Below are 16,665 nucleotides of genomic sequence, written 5' to 3' on the forward strand. Positions count from 1 at the left end.
GTACAAATGCTGAGGTTTTTTTTTTCCCCCCTAAATAAATTAAGGGCACACATAGTCATATAGTCTCAGACATTTGGCACTGTTGAGGTTTGGTGTTTGAGTGTGGCGATGTGATATAAGGTGCTGATTCTTTTCTGATCCAATCCGTCTCTGAATACACCAGAACCTTCCAACGGCGCTTCATGGTTAATGAGTGACTTACATACCTTCCCATGATTGGCAGCCCCTTCACCTATTTCCTTTTGGCTATAGACAGAATGGACTGCTTGCTTAGGTCCCTCCCTTCAAATTTCTATCATAAAATCTTCACCACCAAGGCCAAAGTGATCTTTGGAAAGTGGTCATGAGGTCTGCTTTTTCAAGAATTGGACTCATACCCTTATAAATGAGACCTCAGAGAACTTTCTCATTCCTTCCACCATAGGAGGACATAGTGACAAGCATCCTGAATGTGAAGGAGGAAATTGTCCAAGCCAGACACAGTATTCTGCTGGCTCTTTGAACGAGGGCCTCCATCTTCTAGAACTGCAAGGTATACATTTCTGTTGTCGGTCTATTACTATGGGATGGGATGGATTATGGTATGTCATATGATGGCTGAAACAAACTAACTCGCTGCCTTGCCTCACCAGCCCCCATTTTGAACATGCTATCTCCTCATAGAAGTTTGAGTATGCTTTCTGCCTACCGCAGCCTGTGCTTTGCTGTTGACTCTTTTATCTCTAGGAGTGGTTAATCTCCCTCCTTATCAAGAGTCTTTTTGATTCCATCTTTGAGAAGCCAGATCTACCATTGTCTCAGGCAATGCCCTTGTTTAGATCTTGCAGAGCAACCCATGCCTATCTTTGTAATTGTGACTTTTCTGCATCCTATAATTGTTGGCTTAATATTGTCTGTGAGCTCTGGGGGGCCAGACCTTCTCTCAGTCTTATGTCCTTAGGTACATAATATAGACAGCAGAATTGTTACTGAATTGAAAAAAAAAAGGCAATTATACAAATCCAAAATATATTGGTTACCTTAACAAGGTAAGATACACTAAGAGACTACAGACGGCAGCACCTAACCTTGAGTAGTTCATCTGAAAGATGTAAAAGGATCCATCTGGAAATGCTTTTAAAAAGGGCACACTTCAAGATTTACAAAATGCCGCGTTGACCTAGGCAGGGAGCAAATATGATCTTAGACTTGATGCTCTAATCAGGACTAACAGTTCTGTAGTTACACATTCAGATGCTTCAGTTCCTACCGATGGCTCCCAAATGACATTCTGCAGGATGTGACCTGAAAACAGGCACTGCTGACATGTTCCCCTGGTCATTCTGAGAATCCACATAAGGCTGGCAAGGGGCGGGATGGAAGGCATATGGGCTGCTTTCCTCGTTGCTATGACAAAACTGCTCATAGAAACCACTTCAAAGAGGAGAGCTTTATCTTGAGTTGGGATGTAAGGGCATGTAGTTCATCGTAGTGGGGAAGGCATAGTAGTGTGGGGGGCTCTATAGGATAATTTGTCACATCTCAATGGGCAAGGGAGCAAAGCGAGCTAGGGCAGAGTCTCACCCTATAGGGAGCCACTTTCTCCAACTTCGGTCCCACTCCCCCTAAGCATTCCACAACCTCCCTACAGGTGGTTGTCAGCAGCTGGAGACCAAGTGTTCAAACATAGGGGCTCGTAGAAGACACTTCACATTTAAACCATAACACCAAAGGGACAATTGAGAAGGAGTAAATGATGCTTAAAAGTGCAGTTGTTCTGGTTGAAGAACGCTAGGCTCTGAAGAACGCTAGGCTCTGAAGAACGCTCGGCTGTGCACAGAACAGGCAATCACAGGAGAGCAACTTGACTTTGGAATCAAACCTCTCTCCAGCTTCCTTCCTTCCTTCTGTGATATTTGAAACATTTGTAGCACAAGGAAGAGGGCCAAGAATTTCTGAATGTCACATTATGCCACCTGGATATTGGAACAAGGGCCATAGACATGAGCAGTCAACACAACTTGATGGAAGAGTGGATGTTATTAGCCATGTCCTTGCTGTAGAGGGAGAAGGAAAGACCCATGTCACTCAATTTGGGAAACAGAAATAAATAGACCACCTTGTACAGGCCTGAGAAAAACAGGCCTCCTGGGGTTTTGTCCCTCTTGCTTCTGAAAGAAAGTAAACAACAAAGAGACAAAATGAATTTCTGTTCCTGGCCTTCTACCCAGGGCCTCCGTTAGCTTGGGCAGTCCCCTCAGACTGGAAGAGTGGGGAAGGAATTTAAGGTTGTGAGAGCTTTGGGGTCTCTCAGGAATTGGTAAGAGACCAGTGCCTTCGTGGACAGCAGGGGTCAGAGGGAGCTGGAAGCTGGGGTTCACTGCTTTCTTCTCTGGTCCCATGAGAGGCTCAGCCTGCTCTGCCCTGCTCCTCCAGCTTGCAACTTTCTTCCAGCTTGGTTGGGTTATTGTGAGTGGGAAAGCTCCTGGGGATGAACTGTGGTTGGGTTATTGTGGGAGAGAGGAGGGAGCTGGATGGCCAGTCAGTCCTGTCCAAGCAGTGAGCTGATGGGTGATTCATGACCATCTGGGACTGAAAACAGATTTAGAGGGAAAAGCTGCTCAAGGTAACGAAAGACAAGAAATCCACAAATGACACTCAGAGCCTTCAGCTGGGTTTGGGAAGCTTGTCTCGCCACTGAAACGAAAGGAAAACAAAGTATATGTGACTATGCGGCTGAGAAGTCTGAGGGGTGTGTCTCTGATGTAGTAGGAAGCAGTTGTGACCGACTTCATCGTATGTATTTACTTTAATAGGTTTTGAAACTGATAATGAAAAAAATCTGGGAAGCAGAGAAGGGAATTGGTTGCATATGTTGGTTCTTGTTATTTTCCTTAACACTAAAGGCTAAGTAGGAGAATTCCTTGTATGTATGTATACACACACACACACACACACACACACACACACACACACACACACACACACACCTTTAAACCCTCCCCTTGAAATTCAAGAGACTTTACCTATAGTAATGAAATTGTAACCTCTGGCAATGACAACTCTGGAAGATGTGACAAGATGCAGCAACTGGTTAATATTTACCAAGCAAGGGTTTTAAAACTCATTTGCCCTGAAGTAACCTGTGAGAAAGCTGTGTATGATAGAACTTTAAACTCCCACTCACCTTTGAACACCTTTATATTTAAACTAATGGAGTCTAGAATCAAATTACGTATTTAAGGAACGTTCCCAATAAAATATGTCCCAGCTCAGTACACTCAGTTTGTGTTTTCCAATTATAACTTAATTGAGATAGACCCCAGAAAACAAAACAAAAAAAGTGATTAGTGATATTGCTAAAGATTTTTTCAGATTTTATGTCGGGGTTATTTTCACTACACATTCGCAATTTATTTCTCCATTTTGTTTTTCTGCCCAGAATGTAGGGTTACAATTATCATACAAGTAGTTCGCCAAGTGTGTATTATTAGCTATGTGATGAATCAGTACATGTCTCAAGACCAGTTCTTTAAATAACCAGGTGTCCCCCTTTTAACCGTTGCATACAAAAATATAAACACTGACACGAGACAGGTCTTCCTGACCCTGTAAGATTGACAGCCAAGGACTACCTGTGTTTACACTCGTAGATAAGGACAGCTTATCTCTCTGACATGCTGTGTCTGGAATTTTGAAACACAACCCATGACTTGGCTTTTCTAGGCATAGAAGGACTTCATGTACCTCTGGCCACTCTGCCCTTGTTTGCCACATACGGATGGGTGAGAGCATCCCCTTTGGTTCAACTATTTTATTCTGTTTCCCTTGGAACCATGCACCTGGATGCCTTTGGGCTGTTGTATTTCTGTGGATCACTTTGGTCTCGGGGCATCCTCTGACATTTCTACTGTGGACAGACTCTGGGTTGAACTTCAGTCCCCTTCCCCAATCCATCCACATATTTTGTCTGTTTGTTTATTTTTGTTTTGTAGTGATGGGTATTGAAGCTAGGCAGGTGTTCCATAGCCCCCCTTTTTCTTTTCTTCCTTCCTTCCTTCCTTTCTTTCTTTTTTCTTTTTGTCGAGACAGAGTTTCACTAAATTGCCTAGGCTAACCTTGTATTTACTCTGTGGCGCACGTTGGCCTTGAACTTCCGATCCTCCTGTATCAGCATCCCTAAGTCTGCTGCAGAGAGAATCTTTAATAGGAAGTTTAGGTGGATTGAATTCTTAAGGGTGGAGGTCTTAGTCTGCAAGGACTGTGGGTTCGTAAGAAGTGCAAGAGGAGTTCGCTGAGCTCTTCTTTCAGAGGACCTATGCTTTGTTCTCAGCATCTACATGCTGGCTCCATTTGTAATTCCAGTTCCAGGGGATCTGATGCCCTCCATGGGCACTGCTCACACATGGCGCTCAGATGTACTCATACATATAGAATAAAAATAATTGTAAAAAATAGGAACAGAGGTTTCTCCCTTTGCCACGAGAACACAATAAGAAGTTACTGTTTGAAAGCCAGAAGCAGCATCCTACCTGGCTGGTACCCCGATCCTCCAGTTTCCAGAGCCATAAGAAAATAAATCTCCATTGTCTAAGCTGCTCACTGTGGTATCTTTGCCACACCCCCCAATACTAATACAGATGTGGAGCTGGTACAAAAGAACTGTCAAGGCACAACTTGTTTGAGCAGAACGCATCTTGTTCCTCGGTAGTCCTTCCTTAAGGCAGCGTTCTCCGTTCCTCCTTCCCTCTGTGTAACTTGTACGTACACAAATGCTGATGCTCTTTCTGTACTGATATACAGCGTTTATCAAGGTCTCAAAGGGGGCTAAACCCTGTACTCAGTGTTTTGGAATTGTTTGTTACAGGAGCAAGACATACTGAGGTGAACCAATTGAAGTCATTAATCTTTATAATGACTCAGAAAGGTTGTCAGGATTATCAGCTCCCCCACTTCATATTTACTAAACTGATAATTTAGTGACTCAGGTAGCGGAGTGAGAATTTGAATTCCGCTTTCAGCGCCCCTGTTGTGAACCACTTGTTATGCTCCCACGAGAAGCCTGTTTTAAGCCCCACCACGGACTTGTGCAGTAGGTGATATGAAGATCCTTATTTTGCTGACAGAGGAAACCGAGGCACAAAATGTCCATGGTACCATTCCCAGCATCATGCATTCAAACCTAGGCTCGCCAAACAAGGCTGGAAGCTTCTACCCTTACTATCTACACACATCCTCTAAAGCTGATGATGCTGGAGACAGATTGTCTCCTGCAGGTGCTGTCAATGGAGTTTCCATGGAAAGGCCAATGCAGGGAACTGTTCCAGGAGGTTGGGATGCATGCTTGCAGAAGTAGACAGAGTTGGTGATGCTCTTTTGGCCACGGGTACCAACTCTACATCCGGCTGCATTCCATGTATTTTACCAGAGACTCCTGTCTCAGAGGCAGGGAGGGGACTCAAGTCTCTGGGCTCTGACTTAGACAGAGTCGATGTGTTTAGGAGTCAAAGCTTCTTTGTCTGACATTGGAACAACTTCTCTCGTTCAAAGTCGGCTGTGCACCTGCAGATTTCCCATTAAACTGCCTGCCGAATCAGGAATAATGATTCTCAGGGGGAAGAGATATTATTTGCATTTGAATTAATGTTGAGTTCAGAGTCACAGATTCCTCATCAAGAAGAATTTAGAGCAATCGCTGATATCCTGGGGATCTGTGACCAGCTCATTATTTTCATCTCACAGGGTAGCACTAGAATTCTTAATTTTTTTCAAGTCTTCTTTCAAAAGTTTGGCTCCTTTTACCCCCCTGATCATAATTATAATAATTTTGAAACATCAGTCTGCTCAAATATCAAGGTGTTGAATGGATAATTTCACTTTAATGAATTTGTCTCATATGGGCTTATTTTCCACATCTGTCCTGAACTGAATAGCTAACTGGTTAATATGAGAGCTGTTCCGTTTCATTAGCTTCTCCCTGTTCGTCTCCTCGAGGTGGAACTGATGGTCTGCCTGTCGTGAGCCCTGTCAGCCATTTCCAAATTCTGTTCTTAAACACTGATGCCAAGGAAGAATTAAAAAAAATAGTCTTTTCATCTAGACAAACTGCAGGATTCCACACTCAGTGGCTTCTGCAAGATTAGCAAGTGTTTGTTATGGACGTCATAACCTGAGAACAACATGGGCAAAATGTTCAGAGAAGGACACACAACCTTGGCAAGAACTGGTGTCAGTGGAGACAAGGGGAGGGAAGGTGGGAGAGAGGGGTAAAGGGAGAAATCAGGGCATCACGGTAACTTGGAAGCTTTGTTTAATGGGCTTCAATTTGAATCTCAAAAGCTTTGCCACATTTTATGGAGGTGTCTGGGCTGTTGTGTGACCCAGGAGGATATTTTAGAATATAGTTTCAAGTAAGATGGGGTCAGGAGATGGCACAGCATCCTGGAAAAAGAGCAGGTGGTCACTTGCCTTCCCAGACCTCCCAGTTCAGCCCAGATGGAGACAAGATCAGTTAGGACAATCTGGGTTGTGAGAGAAAAATCTGAGCCATCCAGGAAGGAGCTGGACCATCCCTCACAGCAGGAAGGCCCAGTGTACTTCAGTGGAGCTGTAATGCATAGCTTTCTGCTCTGATGTCCTTTGCTTAAAATAATCTTTAAGCTTTTCTACTCGGGGCTGTATGATGACCACTGATAAAACCAGAGCTGGTATGCTTTTGTTTTGACCCCACCCCCAGGATGGGAATAGCTGGAGACTCTCCCATTCGTGAAAGGAAACATTCTTCACCGCAGGTTTGGTTGGTGAATAAGCCTTCACCTGCCCTGGGACATATAATTGAGCTGTTATCTTAAATCTGAGCTCTGGAATCAATCACTAGCAAGAGGTATGGGTAAACTCCATCCAGATGGACCAATCAGTGCTAGGAGAATTATTTTGTGGGATATGTGGGTTCTGGAGAAATAGAACTAGAGAAAGGAAGGAAGGCAAAGAGTATGCCAGTCAGCTTTCAGTTACTGTAACAAAATGCCTGAGGTAATCAACTTAAATGCAGGCAAGGTATGTTTTACTCACAGTTTCCGAGGTTTCAGTTCGTGACCAACTCTGTGGCAGCCACACCGTTGTTCTCTGAACACTTGGCTAACTTTTACATTCTTTGTGTCACATACGAGTTTCTACTTTCCATCATCACCTGGGAACATTTTTACATTGTCCATGGTCTATGTCCTGTACCTCTCAGTTTCCCGTTTGTGATTAGCACATGGAATGTCGTCTCTTTTAGCTGAAGGTTTGGAATGTAGGCAGAAACAGCCAGGTTACAGTGTTATCAGTTTAAGTTTTAAGGAGCTGTGACTCTGATGACAGCTGTCCAAAGATAAACTGGATGTGGGCAGAGTCACAGGGTGTGCTCCACCAGGACGGTCCCTCGGTAGGCCTTCTGTCCAGTAAGAAAAGTAACACGGGTTTTCTGAAACCCAAACCTTAAAAGTCACTGATGTTGAGGAAGGAGGTGGCAACGGGGGAGTGGGAAAGTGTTGAATGGCCTGTGTTTGATTCTCAGGGTAGCTTGAATGATAAGTGACCACGGGGGGTAAAGTCAAGAGCTCAGATACTTGAGGACAACTGAGGAAAAGATGGTGGTGTTGTATGGACCTCATGAGGCCTGCTGCTGGAAAGTGTGGAGTCTTTAAGAAGGGGATTGTGGGATGTCACTTCCTCTTCTTTCTCTTCGGAGCCACAGGTGAGTCGTTTTGCTTTGCCATTTTACCGTGGGAAACATTGTCTCTTAAGACACCCCAAAAGAAACAGAGCCAATTACTTATGGACTGGGACATGTAAAGCCATGTACTAAAATTGATCTTTTTTTCTTTTTTTCTGTAAATTGATTATCTCAGGTGTGCCAGTTAGTTTGACTGGCAGTGTGATTATGCCATTGAGGGGATGGGTGAAGCACCTCCTAGGTGTGTCTATACAGATTTCCAGTGGCAATTAAATCTTGAGACTGTAGCATAATGAATGTATCAGTCTCCTGAGGAATTCATAACATGATGGCATAGTTTGGTGGAGGGGGGATACAGCTGAAGAAACGAGGTTACCAGGGTGCTCCTTGGAGCACTCTATCTGGTGCTCCCCCACTCTCCCCGACCCCTGCTCCTCAGTCACCATGAAGTGGACAGATTCCTTTCACAACTTGTTCTTGTCTCCTTGATGCATTTGCCAACAAGAATGAATATAAGAAACAATGGACACTTGGAGCCAAAGGACATTTTCTCCCCACGTGCTTGCCAGATAAGCTGGTGCAGCAAAGAGGAAGGTAATATATTTATTGGGTATTTGTTAAAGCGATGGAAAGCACTGCAGGAGAACGTGTCACACGGAAAGCAAACGAGACCTCGCAGCTTGAATCTTTATGTGTCTTCCTTCTCTAAAATGGCAGCCAAAGTACCATGGCATGTCCCAATGGCTCTCCAGGTACCCACTAAGTTGTTCCCATCACAAAATAAGTGAGGACGACATAGTGACCATTGTCACAGAAGCACCTAGGCATCCAGGGGTGACAGAGCTGATAGCTCAGAAAAGTGTTAATGGAGTTTGGAGGACCCTGCTGAAGGGACGTGAAGAACACCGAGAAGAATGGAAGGTCCCACTTAGTGTCACAGAGGCTTGGATGTCTGATGCTCTTCTGATCAATCTAGAGCAGTATGACAGCCAGCATCTGTACTAGGAACATGCAGAGCCTGGACACCTCTGTCTAAGGTCTGCCCCGGGTAATGCCGAACTGGAGGATGTTTTGAGCCTCTCTGATATCCATGTACTAAATGTAGGTTCTCTCTTCCCTCTCCCAGAGAAAGGAATGGATGACTAACAAAGCTAGCTCCTGGAAACCGTCAGTTTGTCTGCTGAAAATTTTAATCCCTAGTTGGGAACAACTGCTCTAGTGTAAAGCAGAGCTCAAGTGTCTGGGGTTATAGGTTATCTATCAGATAGCTGAGCAGCCTCATCCCAGGAGCCCAGGGCAAGGGCAGCATTGGCAAAGAAGCGACTCACAGCTGAGGTAAAAAAGTTTGGACTCAAGTGTAAGGACATTTGGAGAAGTGACTTCAAGGTAGAGAAGCATCTAGATTTAAAATTTCAGACACTTATGTTAGCATTCCTTCTAGGCTCTGCCCCACAGTTGCCACCGTTGTTAGATGAAGTGGCACACTCCTGGAAAAATCACAGCCAGGTCAGTGCAGGTCTCACGAGGGAGGCTTTATTAACAGAGCGCCTCTGAGTGGCAGTGAGAGCTTTGGTGAACACTGCTTACATCAGCTTCACAGTCCTAAGGATACTAAGAAGGTGAGAATCATCTTCATTTTGTAGAGGAGGGATCTGAGCACTGGCTGCTGTCACAAAGCCAGAGACTGGGGTGGTTTGAATAGCTATGGCCCCCACAGAGTCATGTGTTTGAATGCTTGGCCCATAGGGAGGTGTGGCCTTGTTGGAGGAAGTGTGTTGCAGTGGGGCTGGGCTTTGAGGTCTCCTATGCTCAAGCCCCGCCCAGTGTGACCATACAGCTTTCTCCTGCTGCCTGCAGATCAAGATGTAGAACTCTGGGCTCCTGCAGCACCTTGTCTGCTTGCATGCTATCATGCTCCCTGCCATGATAGTAATGGATGAAACCCCTAAAGCCGTAAGCCAGCCCCAATTATAAATGTTTGCCTTTATAAGAGTTGCCGTGATCATAGTGTCTCTTCACAGCAATGCACCCTAACTAAGACAGAGGCTAAAGCCATTTCTGTCCAGTTGCAAAGTTTGTGCCGCTTCCTCTGTGTTAAAATGTAGATACTTACCTGGAACCAGCATGGGAGAAACCCTGAGCTCCCAACAGGTCCCATGTCAGTACTGCTGCCTGAGAGCCAGTCCTCCAAGCAGGGGTCCACAAGCACCAGAGACAAGAAAACCTCACTCTTCAGAAGTTTCACTGTAATGCAATCCAGGTTAAGAAAAAAATTGGCTCTAGTGAAGCTCCTGGCTCAAGAGAGAAAAATAAACCGGTGCTTTGATGATCCTGGCAGCGGGCAGGGAGAAAAGGATACAAAGGGCCTTTCCCTGCCTGAAAACAGAGAGGGAGGGGGAGGCAATAGAATTTTAGAGAAGTTTGTAAGATTGTTTCTATGTGCAGAAGGTGGTAAGCCTATGGAACCCATTGCTTCTAAACACTGGGAGATTACAAACGCAGGATGCCAGGAACAAAACAGGTCATCCTGTAACTGGGGAGGCTCACTGCCAACTGGGGAGACTTTGAGGCTCACTAACTTTTGACACTCCTGAGAGCTTAGTTTTCTAAGACAAAAATGAGGGTACTCATTTTTTGTAATTCTCAGAAAAGTCCCTCTCTCCTTCCCTTCTCCCTCTCATCCCCTCTTCCTCATTTTTCCTGGAAAAATCCCTTTTGGATGGTAGATTGATGTGGAGGGGAGGGGCGTGTGTGTGTGTGTGTGTGTGTGTGTGTGTGTGTGTGTGTGTCTGGGGTGTTTCTGAGAAGTGTTAACCCTTTGAATGCCACACCAGGGGATAGAAGATCAGAGTCTATTGTCTTTCCCTTTACATCTTCCACTGGGCAATTCCCAAGGAACCCTGGTAGGGGCCCATTTGGGGGATGGAAATTTCCTGTGCTCTTCTGTATTCCCGAGGTAGATGGTTAGCGTCCCAGCCTTGCATGCCAACAATACTTGTTCCAGTGTGAGTGCTCAAATCACTCTTTTATTCTACATACCTGTAAAAGGTCCTATGTTGTAACCAGGTAAATCAAATGAGCTAAATGCTATCCCTTCACAAAGATGGAGTAGGAAAATAGTGAGCAATAAAGCTTGTCTTTATCGACGTGGGAGGAAGCTAGGAAACATGTATCCCAGAAGTGGGAGCGTTCAGATTGGGTGGCTATAGAAATTCTAAGGATATACTACTTTAAAGTTATGGTCCATAAGACCAGTGAGGGTTAGCCCGCCAAACAGCAAGGAACAAGGGCATTCTGCATGTAAAGACATTAGAGAGGAATGTGAAGGCTGGTGTTGGGATACTAATCAGAATAGGAGTATTCTGCCTGCAGAAACTGGAGACAGAGGAAGTTCTGGCCCAAGGTTAGTTCAATTTCCAGCTAGATGCACTGGATATCCATCCAGTAGGAACTTTTGAGCAGGAGGGAATATGTCCTCACGTGTTCTAGAGCTTGCCCCTATATTCCTATCCCAGTTCTCGAAGTGGTACGGTACCGTGGATGTGGTCGGTTCTGACATCAAGTGACACTGGCAGAGCTATCTGTTTCTATGGCCCAGCCTCTGGCACGGAGCAAGGCTCATGAGTCCATGCGGAACTCTTGGCCTGTACTGTCTGTCCGCTTTGTACTGTCTTCCTGGAGGAGTAATAGCCAGACGGAGGTAGAGGCCCCCAAACCACTTTATATTCCTTGTTCTATCCTGTCACCTGCATACAGTATCCCCTCAGGTGTGAGGGATAATTTAGATTACTGTCTGCTAAAATGATTAACCTCTTAGTGGGAGCTGCTGAGTCACGTGGGGAAACACTTTTTTTTTTTTTTTTTTTTTTTTTGGCCTTGCGGCTGATGAATAGAAAAAGCATTTGCTTTGTTTAAAATATATCAACTTACGATGAATTTAGTTTGAAGCAAATAGATTCATATTATCGTCAAATTAGTGTCCTGACACTGGAGCTAGAAAGCGTCCAGCCTATAGAAGGGACACAAACATTTAGTTTTTCTTCTCCTCTGAGACATCTGTCAGAGATCAGATGGGTTTGAATCTCAAGCCAGAAATGGGGACATCTTCCTGTTTCAGCCCCTTGGCTTTTCTAGACAGTTGCTCAGGGGATTCCCTTGCTGTCTGGAAACAGAGGGAACTTGAAATTCTGCTGAATAGTTTTTAGAAAGAGAAATGACTTTTCTTACAACACCTTCACATGAGAAATTTCGGAAGAAATGTCTGCACCATTGCTCCCTCTTACCGGCTCACCTCCCCAGCATACCCCAACACATTTGGGACTCTGGAAAAAAGAAGCTGGAAGTTCCTATTTGTCCCCTTATAGGGGGGTCACAGAGCAGACTGAAGGAGCCAAGCTTCCAAAGACGGCAACGCAAGGACACCTGAACACTGACTGGCTTTCTAAGAGCTGCCCACATATTTCTTTGCTTACAAAGCAGCATGGGCAGACATGAGGGCAGCAGACTCAGTCTCTTCTCTTTTTTCTGTTCTTTTCATTTCTTTTCATCTTATTTTTAATGTAAGAAACTTATTAGTAATACCTTTATACCTCTTCTTTTAAAAAAGACATTTATTTTCTGGCATGCTTTTTAAAAATCATTTTCACCACCAGGGTGGGTGGGGATGCTGTGGGCCTTTGATCCCAGCACTGAGGAGGGGACAACAGGTGGGTCTGAGTTCAAGGCCAGCCTAGTCTGCAGAGTGAGTTCCAGGACATCCGGGGCTACCTAGAGAAATCCCGTCTCACGAAACAAACCAGCAACAAACAAATCATTTTGACCAATCTAGCTATTTTGATGTGAGGCTTTTCTCCACCATAAGGAACCTAAGCAGCTTTGGTCCCGGATTGGCGGAGAGGGAGAGTGGACGTATTCCGGATTCAGAAGGTTATCAGGTAAGAGACGGAGGGCACCGAGACTCGGTCTGGAATTCTCAGCCAAGTCACCATCTCCCTGTGCGACTGCTGCATGGAAGTGAAACCACGCCAGATAAATAGATAGTATGGGAGCCCAGAAGGGAAGCTGAGTCTATGATACACAGAAACACTGTTAGAGGAGAGCCCTGCTTCATTGTCAGTGATAACAATAATTAAAGGGCTCTGGAACCTCGGCGCTCACCCCTGGGATGTTTAATAGTAATTATTGGTAATTACATATTATTATGTCAGAGATATATAATCATATAATTGTTATTATTAAGTATGATGTTGGCCATTGAGGTTTCAACCCCTTCTTCATTTGTGGGTCCGCTGTTGGGCTGGTAATTGAGATAATAGGGGCTAAGGTACAGAAGAGGGAAAGTAATTGGGCGAGGGCATGCTTGCTTGGCTCCTACAGAACCCCGGGAGTCAGCGGCCTCGGTACCCCAGTGGTTTGGTTGGCATCTCTGGCTGACCCAGGAGATAATGATTCTCAAAGAATTTCTGGCACAGAGGAATCTGGCTCCATCCTCCTCCCTTCCCCACAGCCTCTGCAGAATGTCTGGCTGGCATTGCTTGTGGGCAGGTTGTGTGGCACCCTGCCTGCCGTAGTCTTCATTGTGCCTGGGAACAGCAGAATTGGTGAGGGACAGCAGAAAGAGAAAGAGCAGACAGGATGGGGGCTGGGGGGGAGGGGGGCCTGGAGGGCAGCTCCCTAAAGGACAGCAGGGGCCTGGATGGCAGCTCCCTAAATGCTTCATTTTGTGCCATTTTATTGATTCTCTCAACAACCCTGTAAGGGGAAGCTAGAATGCTCAGAGGAGCCATCTTTTGGGTTCGTTAAGAAAGACCTAGAGTCTTGTGCCCCCTGCCCTGGGGCTAACTTCACTTCATCTGGTGTGTCTGTGGGGTAGCAGTATCATTTGGAGGCGCTCTAGAAGACTGGGCAGCCTGCGCAAACTGTCCACCGCAGGGTCTGGCTTGGGAAGTGTTCAGTGAATGAGAAGGCTTGGTAGATGGCCCACAAGAGAGCTGGCCTCAGGGAGAGCAGGAAGCTTGCTCTTCAGGAGTGAGCACTGAAGGACACAGCAGTCTGACAGTTTCCATATTGTGGGGAGTGCTATACTGAGACGCTCTAGAGGCCTTCAAAGGTGCCTCTCCTGTGAAACAGCCTTCTGGGAGCCCTGGGGGCAATCAGTTGAGCTGTTCTTTCAATAAGGTTCTGTTTTCAGTGGAGCCCTAGACAAGCTGAGGCTTGTTTGCCTCTGTCTTGAGTGTTGCCCAGGTCGCAGGGAGGGAGTTGCTAGGCAATGACTGGGAAGCTTTCCACAGAACAGTGGATAGGCAAGGGAGGGAGGAGGGCAGGTTCGGTGGGAAGAGCAGAGCTGGGGAGGCCAACGCAGAGATGGGTGGGTGTGGCTGGATGTGTTTCACCTGCAGCAGCTCAGTCTCCAGAGAGGTGAGGTGATTCGTTGGGAGAGCTACAAATAGACACAATGTCCCAGTCTTAAACAACCTAGTGACTTAGCTTGTTCACAGTATCCTTCCAAATGCCCAAGTGAACCCATCCCCCAAGATACACAACACACATTTAGGGCGAGAAGGAACAATACCATTAGCCCTGGGCTAAGGTGCGATAAAATCTCTCTTCCTGGAGAGAAAACCATTCATGATTAGACTGAAGAAAGATTTGAGTGAAGAAAAATAAGGGATAATAAGGCTTATAAGTATTTTATTTCTCTGGCTCTTTTTTTTCCCCCTTGATTAAGAGTAGTCTCAAACATTTGTGTTAATTTAGTACCAGCTTCCTTCAATAGAGATACAGCGAGGTAGAGCTAGACTCCTGTGATGGGAGCAAAGTTCTTTAAGGTAAGTTGGCTTTGTGTGTGCCTGTGTGTGACTGGGATTGACCCTAGGTTCGTATCCACGCTGGGCAAGCGCTCTTCCTCAGGTCTGCGTCCTTTTTCTCCTCTCTCCTTTTATTTTGAGACATGTCACTAAGTTGTCTGGGGCAGGCCTTGAACACACCCTGCAGTCCTAACAGGCTTTAAACTTGTGATTCCCTTCCCCCTGCCACTCACAACTGCAGTGAGAGATGAAGGTCTCTAGCAGGCCTGAGCATGGCAAACATGTCTGCTGGCAGGTTTTGCCGGTCCTTACTCCCCAGTCCCTCTTCATTGCTAAAAACTGTTAGTTGACACTCCTAAAGCAAGCCCCCAAGGTCTATTCCCTTATATGGCCACTTCCTTTTCCTGAGGCTGACTACCAAGGTCCAGCTAGCAAAGTATTCAAGTTCAGCAATCAAAAGTCCTCTTTTGGCCACCTTCATTAACCATCCAATCAAAATGAACCAACTTAGCCTAACACCTTTATAAACTGACATTTACCTATGGGCCATGTCTGTCTCCTCTCTACCCAGAGGCAGTCCTTTGTGTGCCCCCCAGCATCCTCCCAGGCAAATGTCCTGTCCCTCTCTCCTTTGTCCCTTCCCATTCCTTTCATTCTCTATTTCCCATCTTTGACTCTTATTCCCTGATCTGTGTCCCTCTGGGAAAAAAAATAAATCTTCGCGCTAAGAACTTGGGGTGTCTTGTGCTGACTTCGAGGTCCTTTCAAGAGGTCTATGCCACAAGACCCACCCAATATAAAATAAGATTCTTAAATCATTTTTTTTACGTCTCCAACTTAGTGCTTCTGTCTCTATTATGTGATTAACCAGACTATTTTTTGTCTTAGTAGGTATGCATATTTTTCAGCCTTCCAGCATAAGAAGAATAAGTTATGTTTTTTCCCCCCTATTTTGTTGTTAAAGTGTGTGTGTGTGTGTGTGTGTGTGTGTGTGTGTGTGTGTGTGTGTGTGGTTGTGGTGAATGGGAGGTAAATTTACACATGGATACTGGGAACTGAACTCAGGTCCTCTGGGAAAAGACTGAGGCATTCAAAGACTGAGGCATTCTTCGCTGCTGGGCCATCTCTCCAACCCCAGGAGGGAAATTTAGAACCAAAGGGAGGAACTGGCCTGGGAGCAGGAGAGCTGAAGCACAGAGTGATGACTTTGACCAGTTTGTCCAAAAGTGATTAACGCCAGGTTTCTTAAGAAGCACTGAGAGAGCGGTAGACAAGTCTGGCCTGCTTTGACAGCATTGACAGGCACTGTTAAGAGGAAGAGTGACATTGGGTGTGGCCACCATCCCAGGCCTTGCCTCAGTCGATCATGCCTTAATTGCAGTGTCGCATGGTGTGTCCATGCGGAGTCAGAGGAGGATGCGTTTCCTTCTTTTGGCTGATTGCCTGTTGTTTCAGGGACAAAGAGGTGTGGCCATGAGTCCTTGGAGCAAGAGTTAGATGACTGGAGCTACGGTTAAATGAACAACATGATCCTTCCAACTGAGTCTTTTGACTTTCAAGGGTCAGGACAGGGGCTTCAATGGTGACTGTGGGACAGATGATCCGTACAATTACCTACACTGGCCTCTGTGTTAGTTATGTCTGTTGCAGTAGCAAATTAGGCAGCTCTAAACCCCACCCCTATCCCCACGTGGCACAAGTTCCTTGCTACCTGCCCCAATGCTCTGGACTCTCCAACAAAAAAGCCACTCACACAGCCTTCTACCTAATATACCTTAAACAGCACAATGGTTGCGCCGAAAACTTCCACATTGCTAACACCTCCCCCATGATACTCCTCAGTTATTACTTATTAAAATCTATATTCCATCTTTGCAACCTTGGACCCAATGGAGAGGAGGCTGGGGCCACTCTTGCCATGATTAGTGTGTCTTTCATCCCGTCTCTCTCCAGCCTGGATCTTACTCCTTTTGTGGTACAGCAATTCTGCTTCTTCACTCCTCTTGCCCACGAATCCTGAAGTCTCACCTCTGTCTCCCTGCCCGGTCATTGGCCTCCTGGCCACTTTATTCACCAGTCAGAACCAACTGGGGGCAGGGACCCCCCCCCCCCCCGCCTCTTACATTTCGGATTATCCTGCAATTTGGGAACCCAAATAACATA

The 16,665-nt window shown here is 45.7% G+C and overlaps 1 long non-coding RNA gene across 4 annotated transcripts in view; it reads left to right on the forward strand.

The window, feature by feature from the left end:
• The first annotated feature begins 328 nt into the window (after window positions 1-328).
• Gm30235 overlaps window positions 329-16,665 on the forward strand; it is a 59,826-nt gene continuing 43,489 nt past the window's right edge. For 3 of the 4 annotated variants that reach the window (XR_375650.2, XR_867280.1, XR_867278.1), the window contains exons 1-2: window positions 329-532; window positions 7,538-7,717. This is a non-coding gene — a long non-coding RNA (predicted gene, 30235). The remainder of the gene's footprint in view (window positions 533-7,537; window positions 7,718-16,665) is intronic. The other variant, XR_867279.1, reaches the window with a different exon arrangement.

Source organism: Mus musculus, chromosome 3 (assembly GCF_000001635.26).
Source record: "Mus musculus strain C57BL/6J chromosome 3, GRCm38.p6 C57BL/6J".
NCBI classification, from domain to species: Eukaryota; Metazoa; Chordata; class Mammalia; order Rodentia; family Muridae; genus Mus; species Mus musculus.